Genomic DNA, 15,064 nt, shown 5'->3' on the forward strand with positions numbered 1-15,064 from the left:
GGGGTGGAGTGGAAAGAACCTCAAATTTGTCAATTAAAGATATCTCTGCCTCTTCCAGTTTAAACAGCTTAATTTTGCCTAAATATTCAGTCAATGCAAAGTTTAATTCCCTGTCAGGGCAGAGAGAGCCAGATGGCATCTGGGTTTTACAGAGCTGACTAGGTTGATTTTATATCAGAAGAGAGGGCTCAGCCGTACATGTGGGCTCCTGCATCGGCCCTTTGCTGACCAGGACCCTGCTTTGGCTCTCTCTGTGTTGTGGATTCCTAAGGCTCACAACAGTTTTCATTTCATGCCCTACCCAGCAGTCAGCCCTCAGCTAGAGGCTCACTGAACCTTTTTTGCAGCAAAATCCCTCAACCCTGCTAACCATGACATGAGTAACTTCTATAGTCCTTCCATACCACTCAGGAGCTGAGGGGGGCTCAGGGCCCAGTCCGACACCTGACTGCACAATGACACCATTCTACCCTACTGCTATTCCAAAGCAGGCTTGTGATTCCCAAGGAGATATTCTCCTCTCTCCAGACCGCTGGAAAGTTCTGAGTTAGATGTGGATTGAAAAGCCCACTGATTTAGCATTCCCACACTGACAACCTAGTATTGTTTTCAACACTGCTCCCCTCTAGGGTTTTACCTCTTATCCTTCCTCTTTCCCATGATGCCTCTGAAAGGATCACTACCATGGGAAAATGCATAAGAGGTATTTTTAAAATAGCACAATTAGCAAGTACACTATAATTCAAGTGTTAACACCAAGAAACATACCCAAAGGACAATGGAAGTTCAAAGGAAAAGTATCTAATCCAGCCTGACAGTTAAGGAAAGCTTCCCAGAGCAGGTGATAGTTACTCATTTATCACGTTCATAAATCTTTATTGAACACTACTGTGTGTCAGGCATTGTTCTAGATTCAAGGGTTAAGTGTGGTAAAAAAAAAAAAAGAAAGAAAGAAAAAGTAAAAGAAAGACAAGATCTGATCCAGTCAAGCTTAGTGGGAGAAGACAGAACATTATGTAAGAAAAATAATAAATGAGCTGACGTTTCTTCAGGTAGTGATGATCCGATGAAGAAAATAATGCAGTTAACGAGATAGAAAATGACTGTGGGGTGAGTTGGATAGGAATTCTCTCTCTCTGCAATGGTGACACTTAAGCTGAGACTTAAAGGATGAGAAGTAAGTAGCCAGTCTAGGAAGCTCTGGGGGGCAAAGTGATGCAAGGGAAGGGACCAACAAGGGCAAAGGCCCTGAGACAGGAACAGGCTCAGCCTGTTTGACAGCAAACAAAGTTCCATGTGAGTTTTAAAGGACAAACAGGAATTATCTGGGTTGTGTACCAAGGGCAGGAGGAAAAAGAGGGGGATGGAAAGTCATTTCAGTGAAAGGGATCTATAAGCTGCACAAAATGGGAACTGAAACGTTATTTTTTTATTTTATTTTATTTTTTTGAGACAGAGTCTCACTCTGTTGCCCGGGCTAGAGTGCCGTGGTGTCAGCCTAGCTCACAGCAACCTCAAACTCCTGGGCTCAAGCGATCCTCCTGCCTCAGCCTCCCAAGTAGCTGGGACTACAGGCATGCGCCGCCATGCCCGGCTAATTTTTTCTATATATTTTTAGTTGTCCAGCTAATTTCTTTCCATTTTTAGTAGAGACGGGGTCTCGCTCTTGCTCAGGCTGGTCTCAAACTCCTGAGCTCAAACGATCCACCTGCCTTGGCCTCCCAGAGTGCTAGGATTACAAGCGTGAGCCACCGCGCCCGGCCCAGGAACTGAAACTTTAATTAAGAGTGATAAAGTAAGTCAAAGTTGTGTTAAGTAACAGTGAAACCTCCTGTATGCGTATGCTGGGTTTTTCAGGTAAAAAGGAGTGTTAATGGAGTAGGGTACAATGTTTTCTCTGTGCCATTGGCAAGAAAAGGAGTGAGTTCAATGGAGTGTCCTCTCACACTGTGATCCTGAGAGTAATCTACTTCTCACTTGTCAACATTTGTAATGAGTGTTTACTGAGCATCTACTACTTTCTGGAAATTGTAATAAGTGTCTTATATACATTATCCCTCCCATCAGCCCCACTGGGTAAGCCCCAATTTGCAAATGAGGATACTAAGGCACAGAGAGGTTAGGTAACTTGTTCCAAATTACTAGTTACTCAACTACAAAGTAGCAAAACTGGGATTTAAACCTAGATCTTCAGATGTCAAAACCCATCTTCCTTCCATTGTTCTATGTAGAAAAACATACATCTTTGTGCTTAAAGATAGGGTGGACTGGATTGGGGAGGTAGATGTTGTATAAAGGAAGGTAGGTAACTTCTCCCAAAAGGCCTCAGAGGATAGCATTTATTACCCTGGGGAATCTTACCATAGAAAAGGTTGGTCCTTGGCACATGAGCTCGGAAGACTTTTTCCAGCTTGCTAACAAGTCCATCTTTGAGGGACACACTACCTTAACCAAGTTTATGATGATGATGCATAAACTCAGAATACCAGTTTACTAATTAGGTTTGTATTCTCTAGGTTAACCTACGTAGGAAGGCAAGTTATCCTCAAAACCTTGGTTGGTAAACATGAATTTGAGAAGAGAGTTAGAAATACAGCTCTTTCAAGCTGTCATGTTGATATAACAAGATGCAACGATTTCTTAATAGGATGGTCTTCCCAATAGAGTAGATACATGTCAAGGTCATAAAGCTACCAATTGCCTTCACCCATGCTACTTTAAGACTGGCTTTGCTAATGAGATCAGAGTACTTGAAGTCCATCCCTAAGCTCTTTTCTTTTGTGGACCATACTTATTTGGACACTGGCAGTATTGATATCTATGACTCTCCTTTTTTTATGGCTATTTCCACTTCTAGCCTTCAATTTGCTAAACAAGTTATCAATCAGGTTAAAGTCTAGTCTTAACTGCCTGGGTAGTACTTAGCTTTTTTAAAGTGACTTTTTCTATATCTGTTCCAGTATGTGTCAACTTTTAAAGCTTAGTCCTTAGCAGATGATCCAGTTTCCAGGACATCAGCAGGACACTTCACTGTAGACTCAATGCACTAAAAGCACATACCACTTTCACTTTTCCTCACGTGTAGTCTGTGGGAGGGATGTGTTAGAGCAGCAGCCAGCCCACAAACAGCATGAATTATGCAATGTGGTTACAAGTGAGTCATCCTAGATTATTTGGAGGACATAAGTAGGCAGGAACGTTGAGGCTCAAAGCTGAGAAATAAAGAGGCACTAAATAAATACCTTAAAACTGTGGTCCCCATCCCCTGGGGGTGGTACCAGTCAGTGGCCTATTAGGAACTGTCACCCAACACCGCCTGAGCTTCTCCCCTTTGCCCCCTTTCCTCCTTTGAGCAAGGACAGAGTCTTCCATGAAACCCACCCCTGGTGCCAAAAAGGTCAGGGACTGCTGCCTTAAAAGAGCAATGCTGGGGCCAGATATTCCTTCGCAAGGCGTTGGAATTGGTAAAAGAAAAACCTTTCTATAATCAACCACCACCTGCTCTACCTCCACAATCTAAAAGAAGTAGCAATGGTAAGGGTGTGAAGGGAGGGAGGGAGGAGAGTCATTAGTCCTGGGGAGAGGGCGATTTCTTCCTGCCCAGTGGAAGAACGGAATCTGGTACTTTCCCTGTTCCCCCCAGGGCAAATCAAGGTTTGGAACTTTTGCCCAGAAGTTGAGACTGACATTTCTCTCCCCCACTGGCTGATTGCTGAGCTGCAGGGTCTACAGGCCCATCCCACTGCTGCCTGAGAAGCACCGTGGGGCAAAAAGGCCAATTCTTGGAAGAGCTTGACAAACATACCCCAGGGAAGTAGAGAAGCACATGTAAACACAGGGATTGGTGCCTGCTTTGGGTCTGTAGATTTTTGAGAGAAAAACCTGTTGCAATGGCCACATGAGGAAAGGACGAATGAACTGTAGTTCATCCTTCCAGTGCCTGGGAAGAAGATAGGGGAAATACCTCCCTACAAGGACAGCACAATACTAAGAGAGCATGAAAGAGAACTTCAGTGCTTCCCCTGCCTCAAGGAAAGGTGCCCATACCATAGTACAGGAGGAGCAAGAGCTGTGGCTGCTAAGTATAGACCTTGCTATGATTCTGCTTCTTTACCCCCATGGCTTTATTTGACTTTTGTCTTAGGCTATTTCCTCACATCACAAGATGGTTGCAACAAGTCTAAGCATTGTTCTCACACAACAATGTCCAAAGGCTGGAAGAGAGGAAAAGGGCATCCTTCCCTAAATTTCTTTGGAAGAACAAAGAAAACTTTTTCGGAAATTCCCTGTGGACTTCCCCTCCTATCTCGCTGGGCAGAATCGCATCACATGCCCTTTCCTAAATCAGTCATTATAGGGGAAACACATGTATCAAGATTAGCTTCAGCTTTCCCTAAAAAATATTCAAGATTCTGTTTACAAGGAACATGGAGCAAATGGCTGAAGGGTAGGTGATAACTATCAGTCATGTGGAGGAGTCCCCTGCTGGGGCTGTTTCTTTTCTGCAGCCTACTTCCTATGTTGCATGTGGATGCCTGGAGGGAGAGGAGTGCATAGAGGTTCAATAATCACAAGACTCCTCTGCCAGGCTTGAGATTTTATGGTAATACACTCCCTTGAAACCCTAACTGGTTGCTAGTTGATTTAATTTGGAGATTCCATTTACTGGTATATTGGTCAATATTCATGGCTGCAAAGAAGAGAAATCAACACAAATTAGCTTAACCAATTGGTTCACAAAATGAAAATTCCAGGAAGTTGGTTTTGCTTCCATCGTAATTAGATCCAAAAAGTCAGTTGATGTCTTTAGTGCGCTATATTAAAACTTGCCATCTTTCAAGAATGTCTTCCTCTATGTTGCCATTTTTCTCAGGAAAACTCTATCCTTGTTCAAAACGCTTATCCTACAAGGTTAGCTATCAGAAGCAAGACAAAGAAAGTCCTTGTTCCAATATAGTTTACTTGCTTGTAGCACGGAGAGGAGCCAGAGAAATGTGTAAACAAATATATACATAATTTCATAAATAAATTAAATATTTCCAGACAGTATACTATTAATATTGGGAAAATAAAGCAAGATAATAGGATGGAAGATGATTGGCTGGGGAGGAGGATGGTAATACGTGAGGTGGTTAAGAAAACATCCGTTTCTTGTGACAGTCAAGCTGAGATATGAATGGTGGAAAGAGCCAGCTGTCTGAGCTTCAGAGAGTTGAAGTAATTTGCCCACAGTAAATGGCAAAGCTGGGATTCAAACCCAGATCTTCTATGCCAAAACTCATGCTCTTTCCAGTATTCTGTATACCATAAAAAGCATAGTGTGTTCAGAGATTGGAAAGGGAAGATGGGCAACGTCTCCAGAGAGGCCTCACAAGACACACTCATTTCTCTGAAGAAGTGAACACACACAAGGATTTGGTGCTTGGCCTTGTGGGCTCAGAAGTAAATTCACATCAACCAAATTTATTATGCTTATTATGATATAATCAGAATGCCAGTTTCAAATATGATTGCCTGGAAGAGTACAGATAAATAAAATATGTAATCAAGAATATGGAAACTCAGTTCACAAACATTTAAAAAAGCACTTTTTACTTGAAGATATCTTTGACACATGCAGGTTTGTCCTGTCCAGGATTAATAGTATGTTTCCCATATGTGGAAAAAAATGTGGAAGCTCTAACTCATGGCTTCCAATCTAGTACACTAAATGCTATTATGCAAAAGTTGTTTTAAAATGCTAAGTAAAAGAATTTTTTTTAGAGACAGGGTTTCACTATGTTACCCAGGGTGGTTTTGAACTCCTGGCCTCAGGCAATCCTCCTGTTTCAGCCTCCAAGTTGCTGGTATTACAGGCATGAGCCACAATGCCCAGCTAAAACACTAGTTTTTTATATTCCAGCCTACCTCACTCTCAAAATGAGAGTCACAAATTGTAGCAAATATTAAAATAAAGAATAATTAATATGCCCAGTACTGTTATCAACATTGTCACTAAAGCTAAATACTGAAAAAAAAGATAGGAAGAAAAAATATGGAAAGCTTGGTTCCCATTTTGAATATTGGCTTGAGGCTCAATTTCTGAGCTGAGAAAAGGATTCTAAATCACTACACTCACATATTAAATACTTCTAGTTAAAAAGGTAGTAAAAAGGTATACTATAGTAAACATGAGAACTTTATTATTAATGTTTCTCGGTTTAGATATTTCCTTACTTTGTTGTTCTCCTAGTTGGAATGAAAAAAAAACATTTATTGCTGTATTAACTTTCTGTTTTGAGGACTGTAATTCTTTATAAGTAGAACTTTGTGTTTTATCTCTCTGGTAAGCATAAAAGCACTGCAGAATATAAAATTGTGGGTTTAGGCATGACTATTTTAATCCATGCAAACATTTGGTTATTTGCACTAAAACCAAAAATAGTTGTGCACATGTGCACATTTCTCTTTTTGTTTTTTCTCTTGACTTCTTAGCATGTGGACCTCTTTTCTATCTTTAGAGAATTCCCCATGACTGGTCCTTGCTGTCTTAATCCCATGATCAGAAGATGGGAACACCAGATAAACACTTTCCCAGACCACCTAACAGTTGGAGAGGAAGCACATGACCTGTGTTCAGTATGTCAGACGCATCCACCTGGGACTGTGGATCTGAAGCTAGTGTTGCAAAGAAGCAAGGCAAGCGGACAGTTGTTTCTGACAGTGGCTACCATGGCTGCACTGTCCATTTTCCAGAGGCAAAGGCCCAGAGTGTGTTCAGGACTGGTGGTGCAAGCCGTAGCACCAGTGTCCTGCAGAGCCAGCAAGTCCTTCCTGACTGGTGTGATTGTGGCTGCTGTGCTGACTGACCAGCCATCCTTCTTTTCTGTGCATTCTCCTATCCTGGTTCTTCAGCCTTCCCTGAAATTCTCTGAGATGTCCTGTCTCATTTTAGTAAATCCCTTTTCTGTTTAAATCAGCAAGATTGGTGTCTGATACAATTCCTAACTCCTGATAATTGTACCTTTCTGAAATGTCAGGATATTTTATGTTAAAAAAAAAAAAACAGGCCAGGCGCGGTGGCTCACGCCTGTAATCCTAGCCCTCTGGGAGGCCGAGGCGGGTGGATCGCTTGAGGTCAGGAGTTTGAGACCAGCCTGAGCAAGAGTGAGACCCTGTCTCTACTAAAAATAGAAATAAATTATCTGGACAACTAAAAATATATATAGAAAAAATTAGCCGGGCATGGCGGCACATACCTGTAGTCCCAGCTACTCGGGAGGCTGAAGCAGGAGGATCGCTGAAGCCCAGTTTGAGTTTGAGGTTGCTGTGAGCTAGGCTGACACCACGGCACTCACTCTAGCCTGGGCAACAGAGTGAGACTCTGTCTCAAAAAAATAAAAAAACCTCTAATGTGATTTCATTACTGGTATTGGTACTGGGAGATTATAAATATGGACTTTTATCTGGTATGTGTTATAATCCAGTGTGCCTATGTCTTTTTGTAATTGGTCCTTGTAAAGTCCAGAAAAGTAACATAAAAATGGTGTGGACCTTGTTGAAGGGAGAGGCATGTGTAGGGCATCACTGTAGAAGAATTTTTCTTCCTTTCAGATAGCTGGTTATGCATTCAGAAGATACTGACAGGTTCTGCTAGGTATTTTTGGTCACTCTTTTATTTCCTTTCCAACAAAATTTTGTTCCTGTTGTTCCTTTTCTTAGGCTTCCTATCATTATGGATTTATGACTTTTAAGAAAATCCACTTACTATCATTTTAGTCAGTTTTCACAAGGGAGCAAATGTCAATGTATATTCAGTTCATGTGTTTACTTAGAAGTCTCTGTCCTGGTTTTAGGTGGCTCGTTTGCTAAAGGAGAGCCCACCAACCCTCATCCTCAGGAGTTGTTATCAACCCATGCTGCCCTCAACTTCATGGACTACATGTCCAATTCTTAATGGATCCCATTGGAGCCCCATGTCATTTAAGGGAAGGAAATCAAAGCTTACCTTTCTCCAAAGAAATCTTCCAAACTAAACTGTCTCTTGAACACTCTTCTTTCAACTAATTCAGGGTTCAACCAGAGAAACAGAACCAATGGGAGATATATTAATATATTAAGAGATTTACTGCAATGAGTTGACTTACATGATTGTGGAGGCTGGCTGGCAAATCCAGAGAGAAAAAGCCATCAAGAAGGGCAGGCTGGAACTCTGGCAGGAGCTGAAAAGCTGCACTCCACATGTGGAATCTCTTTTTCCTCAGGGAATTCTCAGCTTTGCTCTTCAAGCTTTTCAACTGATGGAATCCACCCCACCCAGATTACCTAGATAATCTCCCTTAACATCAACCAACTATGGACTTCAATCACAGCTACAAAATACCTTCTCAGCAACATCTAGATTAGTGTTTGATTGAAAAACTGGGGCCTGTAGCCCAGCCAAGTTGACACATAAACCCAACCCATCACACCCTTTTTATGGGTTTGGTGTTTTTAGAATTGTGAAACCAAACCAGTGCTTGAGTGTTTCCTTTGAAAATCTGCATTTTATTCTAGCACTTACGTTGGAACTTTTTATCTATCATACCAATTTAATTTTTTTTTTTGAGACAGAGTCTCACTCTGTTCCCCGGGCTAGAGTGCCGTGGCATCAGCCTAGCTCACAGCAACCTGAAACTCCTGGGCTCAGGTGATCCTTCTGCCTCAGCCTCCCGAGTAGCTGGGACTACTGGCATGCACCACCATGCCCGGCTAATTTTTTTGCATATATTTTATTTGTTTGGCTAATTTCTTTCTATTTTTAGTAGAGACGGGGTCTCGCTCTTGCTCAGGCTGGTCTCGAACTCCTGAGCTCAAACGATCCGCCCGCCTCGGCCTCCCAGAGTGCTAGGATTACAGGCGTGAGCCACCGTGTCCGGCCTTATCATACCAATTTAATTTCCATGTGTTCCACCTTGATGATCAGCATAAGAGATTAGTCCATACTAATGAGCCTCTTGTTAGTAGAGTTTCCAGAATATCCTGGCTCACCCTCCTCTTGTTTCATAACTCACTGCTTAGGACATCTCTTGGCCTCCCTGGTTCTTAAACTGGCTGCAAGTTTTGCAGTTAAGGCCTTATCCTGATGATGTCTGATCCCTCTTGGCTCACACATTTAACAATTCTCCTGGCTATGCTCATGTTGTACCACTTTAGCCCCACATTCTCATAGATCACTCTGTCTCCCAGTCTGTTCCCACCTCATTCAAGGGACACGCCTTCCTCCAATCCATCTCATGCAATGCCTTCACATAGAAGGTAAAGGGTGGCTCTACCTTCTGGCCACTCTGCACTGGAAAACACCAAGCCAGGCAAAGTCCCACATCTTCTCTGCACAAAGCAGGCATTCCTCATTACTTAGGGAATTAAATACCAAAGCCACAGACATCTAAAGTCCTTCATCTGTAGTATTCTGCCCTATTCTGGCAGGATTTTCTCACCAAACCAAATGATTTTCTCTTCATCAAATGCAATCTATATATTCCCACATTTCTGACTTGACTTTTGCTTCCTCTGTCTTGAATGTCTTATCCTCCATCTCTACTCACCCAAATCTCACTCATCTTCAAAGTCTGTGGCAAATGGTACTCATTCCATGAATCCTTTCTTGATATCCTTGACTGACTGTCATGTCTCTATCCCCACCACCTATAGCTCTATGGCACATATATTACTCTTGCTTATATTATAGTTACCTCACATATTGGTATTATTTTTCTCCCATCCCTAGGTTAGAAGCTCCTTGGGGACAGACAGTGTTCTTGCTCATGTTTCTATTGCCTCTAGTATCTAACACAATGCTTGCCCAGAAGTAGATGTGTAACTGTTTTCTGAAATAAATGTAGTTGATCAGGTCTTTATTCCCCTAAAAATTTTGTACAATGCACTGCACATATGATCTCTAAATCAGGAAACATGGCTTTAAGCCTATGCTTGTTAACCTTACTTTTCTTGGCTCTTGTTCTTTTTGCATTTGAAATGAGAGGTTTGGGACAGATGATTTTCGGAGTACTTGGTATGTTCATAAGTTCTGTGATTCTTCAATGTCTAAGACAAGAATGCTGGTGTGTTTCACAGCTCCTTAATTTTACTGTGATGAAGAAGACATGTTATTTCTGGTGACTATTTGAATTGCTGAGGTGATAGTAAGTTGGCAGGTCTGCCCTGCCCTGCCCTGCCCTGTCTTGCTCTGCCTGGGGAAGCTTGCCAACAGGATAATAGCAGGTGACATACAAGCAAGTGAAGGGTTGGAAGAGAATTGAAGACACTATCTCAAAAAGAGTTGGGTGAATTGGATTCCTAGGCCTGGAGGAAAGAGAGGGAGAAGCCATCGATGAGTGAAATCAAAACAAAAAAGCCTTTTGGGGAATGTGAGAATTTGGTTAAGAAAATCTACTTTTTTCATTTGTTGAAATAAATTTTTAATTTTAGAGTAGTTCTTCTAGGTTTACAGAAAAATTTCAGATATTGTACAGAGTTTTCATATACTTCACACCCAGTCCCCTATTGTTAATGTCTTACATATGGTATATCTGTCACAACCAACGAACCAATGTTGATACTTATCATTAACTAAAGGCTATACATTATTTAGATTTCCTTGATTTTCATCTACCATTCTTTTTGTGTTGAGGATTTCATCCAGAATACCACATCACATTAAATTGTTATGTCATCTTAGGCTATGACAGGTTCTCAGACTTTCCTTGTATTTGATGACCTTGACAGTTTGGAGAAGTCCTGATCAAACATTTTGTAGACTGTTCCTCAATTGGGGTTTGTCTGATGTTTTCCTCATAGTTTGACTAGGGTTCTAGGGTTCCTGGAGGAAGACCACAGAGGTTAAAGTGCCATTCTCATTGAATCATATCAAGGGATATACTATCAACATGACTTACTACTGTTGATGTTAACCTTGATCATCTGGCTGAGGTAGCGTTCACCAGGGTTCTCTGTGGTAAAGTTACTCTTTTCCCCACCTTCCATACTGTGCTCTTTTAAAGGAAGTCACTTGGGGCTCGAGGCTAACCGTAGCCTCGAACTCCTGGGCTCAAGTGATCCTCTGCCTTGGCCTCCCCTAGCTAGCACTTCAGGCTCATGCCACCATACCTGGCTAATTTTGTTTTTAATTTTATGTAGAGACAGTGGTCTCCCTAAGTTGCTTAAGCTGGTCTCAAACACTGGCCTCAACGGATCCCCCTGCCCCGGCCTCCCAAAGTGCTGAGATTACATGATTTTTTAAAGAAATTTCTTTAAATAAGAAACCCTCCTATTTCATTTACAATTTAATTCAATTTGTAAAAATATTATTTGCCCCATAGTTTTCAGGTATATTTAGTTTATAAACAATAGATTAATATACAATTTCTAAGTTGTGTATGTGTGTTTTAAATAGTAATTTTTAACTCTACAAAGACTCATGTAAGATTATTAGAACTAATATTTTACTTGAATTATTTACATAGCAGTCATCATAAGTGTATTAGCTCCAGATAACATATACTGTCTGCTGTGTCTTCACTAGCTCTGATTTGTTAGACAGAAATATGGAGAAATTGGCCTGATTTTGAGATTTGATTTGGCGAACTAGAAATGCTGAGTTTCTCCTTTTATACCTGAAAAGTATTAAGTTATTAACTATGAAGTATCCAATTTCCTTAAGTACTAAGTTTGACAGTTGATATCTCTGACATTTCACTTTGACACTTCTTACTTTATTTTTATTGTGAAGGTATTAATGCATCCTGAGTCTTTCAAATGCATGTTTTGGCTTATGATCATCTGTCAAATTTTTTTAAGAGCAATTTTTATGAAAACATGGATAAGTAAAAATTCATGTTATTTTCGAATATGAGTTCCGTTGTGGAACCAATGTAGTGCAGATGGCTCAAAATATCAATGGAGTATTTGGGAAGGATGTGGCTAATGAAGGCACAGTACATTGATGGTTTGAGAAGTTCCCTTCTGGTGATTTTAATCTTGAAAATGAGCCATGTGGGTGACCTGAAACCAAGGTGGATAATGAAGAGATGAAACCTGTAGTGGAAGCAAATCCATCTTAAACTTTGCATGAATTAGCAGCAAGGTTTGATGTTACTATTCCAACAATATTAGACCATTTGAAACAAACTGGCAAGGCAAAGAAGCTGGATAGATGGGTTCCGCATGAATTACACCAGTGTCAGAAGTCATCTGGAAGCTTGCCTTTCTTTGCTGTCATGACATAAAGGCAAACCATTTCTACACCATATTGTTATGTGTGATGAAAAATGGATTCTTTTTGACAATTGCAAGCATTTGGCCCAATGGTTGGATAAAGATGAAGTGCCGAAACACAGTCCAAAACCAAATATTCATCAAAAAAAGCTAATGGTGTCTGTTTTGTGGTCCATTGCTGGTATTATCCACTACAGCTTCATGAAAACTGGTCAATCCATTACAGCAATGTCTACTGCAACCAATTGGACAAAATGATGAGGATGCTTGCGATTATGCAGCTGAGATTGGTCAATACAGACAGGTCAATCCTCTTGCAAGGCAATGCTTAAGCGTATGTCACACCAACAACGCTACTAAAACTACAGAGGCTGGAATCGGAAACTCTGTGTCATCCATCGTATTCACCAGACCTTGCAACAACAGACTACAACTTCTTCTAGGCTTTGGATGACTTCTTGCAAGGAAAAATATTCAATTCTCAAGAAGTTGTGGAAAACGCCTTTCATGATTTCATCACCACTCACTCTCCAGGCTTCTTTGCTGCTGGCATAAACAAGCTACGATCAAGATGCCAACACTGTATAGATACTGTAGGCACATACTGTGATTAACTGTACTGCTTCTTGTTTGGGATATAATGAACTACACTTTTTACTCGAAATCAGACATTTCATATCTAATGACCTACTAAATTGAGCCCATTTTGGAGATAAGAGCTATTTCTAATGTAAAAGATTGATGTAGGCTGGGCACAGTGGCTCATGCCTGTAATGCTAGCAGTCTGGGAGACCGAGGCGGGAGGATTGCTTGAGCTCAGGAGCTCGAGACCAGCTTGAGCAAGATGAGACCCCATCTCTACAAAAAATGGAAAAATTATCCGGGCACAGTGACGTGCACCTGTAGTCCCAGCTACGTGGGAGGCTGAGGCAGGAGGATCATTTGAGCCCAGGAATGAGGTTGCAGTGAGCTATGATCACACCACTGTGCTCTATCCCAGGCAACAGAGAGAGACCGTGTTTCAGAAAAAAATAAAAAAAGATTGATGTATAGGTATTAGTGGCTCAAACTCAATTAATATTTGTTCAGGCATGTCCCTCCAGGGAATCAAAACCTTGAAATTGTCACCTGTGATCTATGATTCAGATACCTGAATTCATGCTGCTGTGTGTATGTTACAGGAAATTTTGGTTGTCTACCACTTTGTTAGCCCATAAAGTCTAGAAATGGGCATTTCTGATGTCTTCTGTATAAATCTTCAAGTCACTAACCAGTACTGCCAGTGAAGTTAAGCAATACAAATAAGGTAGGCCTGCTGGAGGGCTGCTTGCTAGTGTATATGATATGAGTCAATGAAATGGTTGGGCTTTAGCACCAGACAAAATTCTCAGTTGGATTCTAGGATCTACCACTTAATAGGTTCAGCTCTGGGCAATTGTTTAATCTCTCTGAGCCTTGGTTTTCCCTTTTGTAATATGTAGGGGAGAGGGTAAATTTTCAGAGTTACTGTGAGAACTAAATAGAACATGTCTGGTATAGTAGGTTGTATTCACAACAAAGAGCAATTATTTTTGCAGTTTGGAGAAAGAAGTTCTCTGCTTCATAAGATTTTTACAAATTATTATATAATGTATCTGAAGCTGCTAATTGCCCCCAATACCCATTCTCCCCTTCTTCCTCTAATAATAAAACATTAAGAATTTTAGCTGGGCATGTGGCCACTAGCTAAGAACTATATTTCCTTTTTCTCTTGAAGTTGGGTGGTCATGTGGTTAACTGCTGGCCAATGGCATGTGAGGAGAGGTGCTACATGCAACCTCTGGGTCATGCACTTAAAAGCGCATTTCCTCCCCCATTCCCACTCTACTCATCCTCCCTGTTGTGGGTTGGATTGTGTTCCCTCAAATTCACATGTTGAAATCCTAACCCCCAGTACCTCAGGGCATGAGTTTATTTGGAAGTAAAATAAAATAAAGTTGTTGCAGATGTAATTAGTTAAGCTAAGATGAGGTCATTAGGGTGGCACCAATCCAGTATGACTGATGTCCTCATAGAAGGGCAATGTTTGGACACAGAAAAGACAATGTGAGGAGACACTGGGAGAAGACAGCCATCAGCTATCTGTAAGCCAAGGACAGAGGCATGGGACAGATCCTTCTCTCACAGCCCTCAGAAGGAACCAATGCTGCTGACACTTTGATTTCAGCCTTCTAGACTCTAAAACAGTGAGACAGTAAATTTATGCTGTGTAAGCCACCCAGTTTGTGGTACTTTATTATGACAACCCTAGGAAACTAATATAGCAAGTAAACCAAGAAGACAGGAGAGGGGGAGAGAGAGCCAGTAAGACAAAGTCACACTCTTTTATAGTTCATAAAAGAACCGGCATCCCCTCACCTTTGCTATATTTTATTCGGTAAAAGCAAATCACTAGGTTCAGGCCACACTCAAGGGGAGGGGATTGCATAAGGTCATGAATACTGGAAAGCAGGGGTCATTCTAGAAGGTTACCTACCAGACTCATATTACTTCATTAATTTCCAGTATACCTAAAGCTGATTTAAAAAAACAAATCCCAGGCATCACAGCAAGACTCTGTCTCAAAAAAAAAAAAAAAAAAAATCTCTGCTCAAAGCATGGACAGATATCCAGAGATAAGATTGCCCTGAAGGAAGTTTTTATGTTTTGTAGCTGTAGGGCACATTCAGTAGTGATGCTGCTGGAGAGGGTGCTGTGAGACTCTTGTCACCTGCCCATGCACTTTACCTGCCTCCAGGTGTGCTTGAGCTCACACTGATGATGGACTAATGGCGCAAATACCGACTTTATA

The sequence above is a fragment of the Lemur catta genome, chromosome 12 (genome assembly GCF_020740605.2).
Source record: "Lemur catta isolate mLemCat1 chromosome 12, mLemCat1.pri, whole genome shotgun sequence".
Lineage (NCBI taxonomy): Eukaryota > Metazoa > Chordata > Mammalia > Primates > Lemuridae > Lemur > Lemur catta.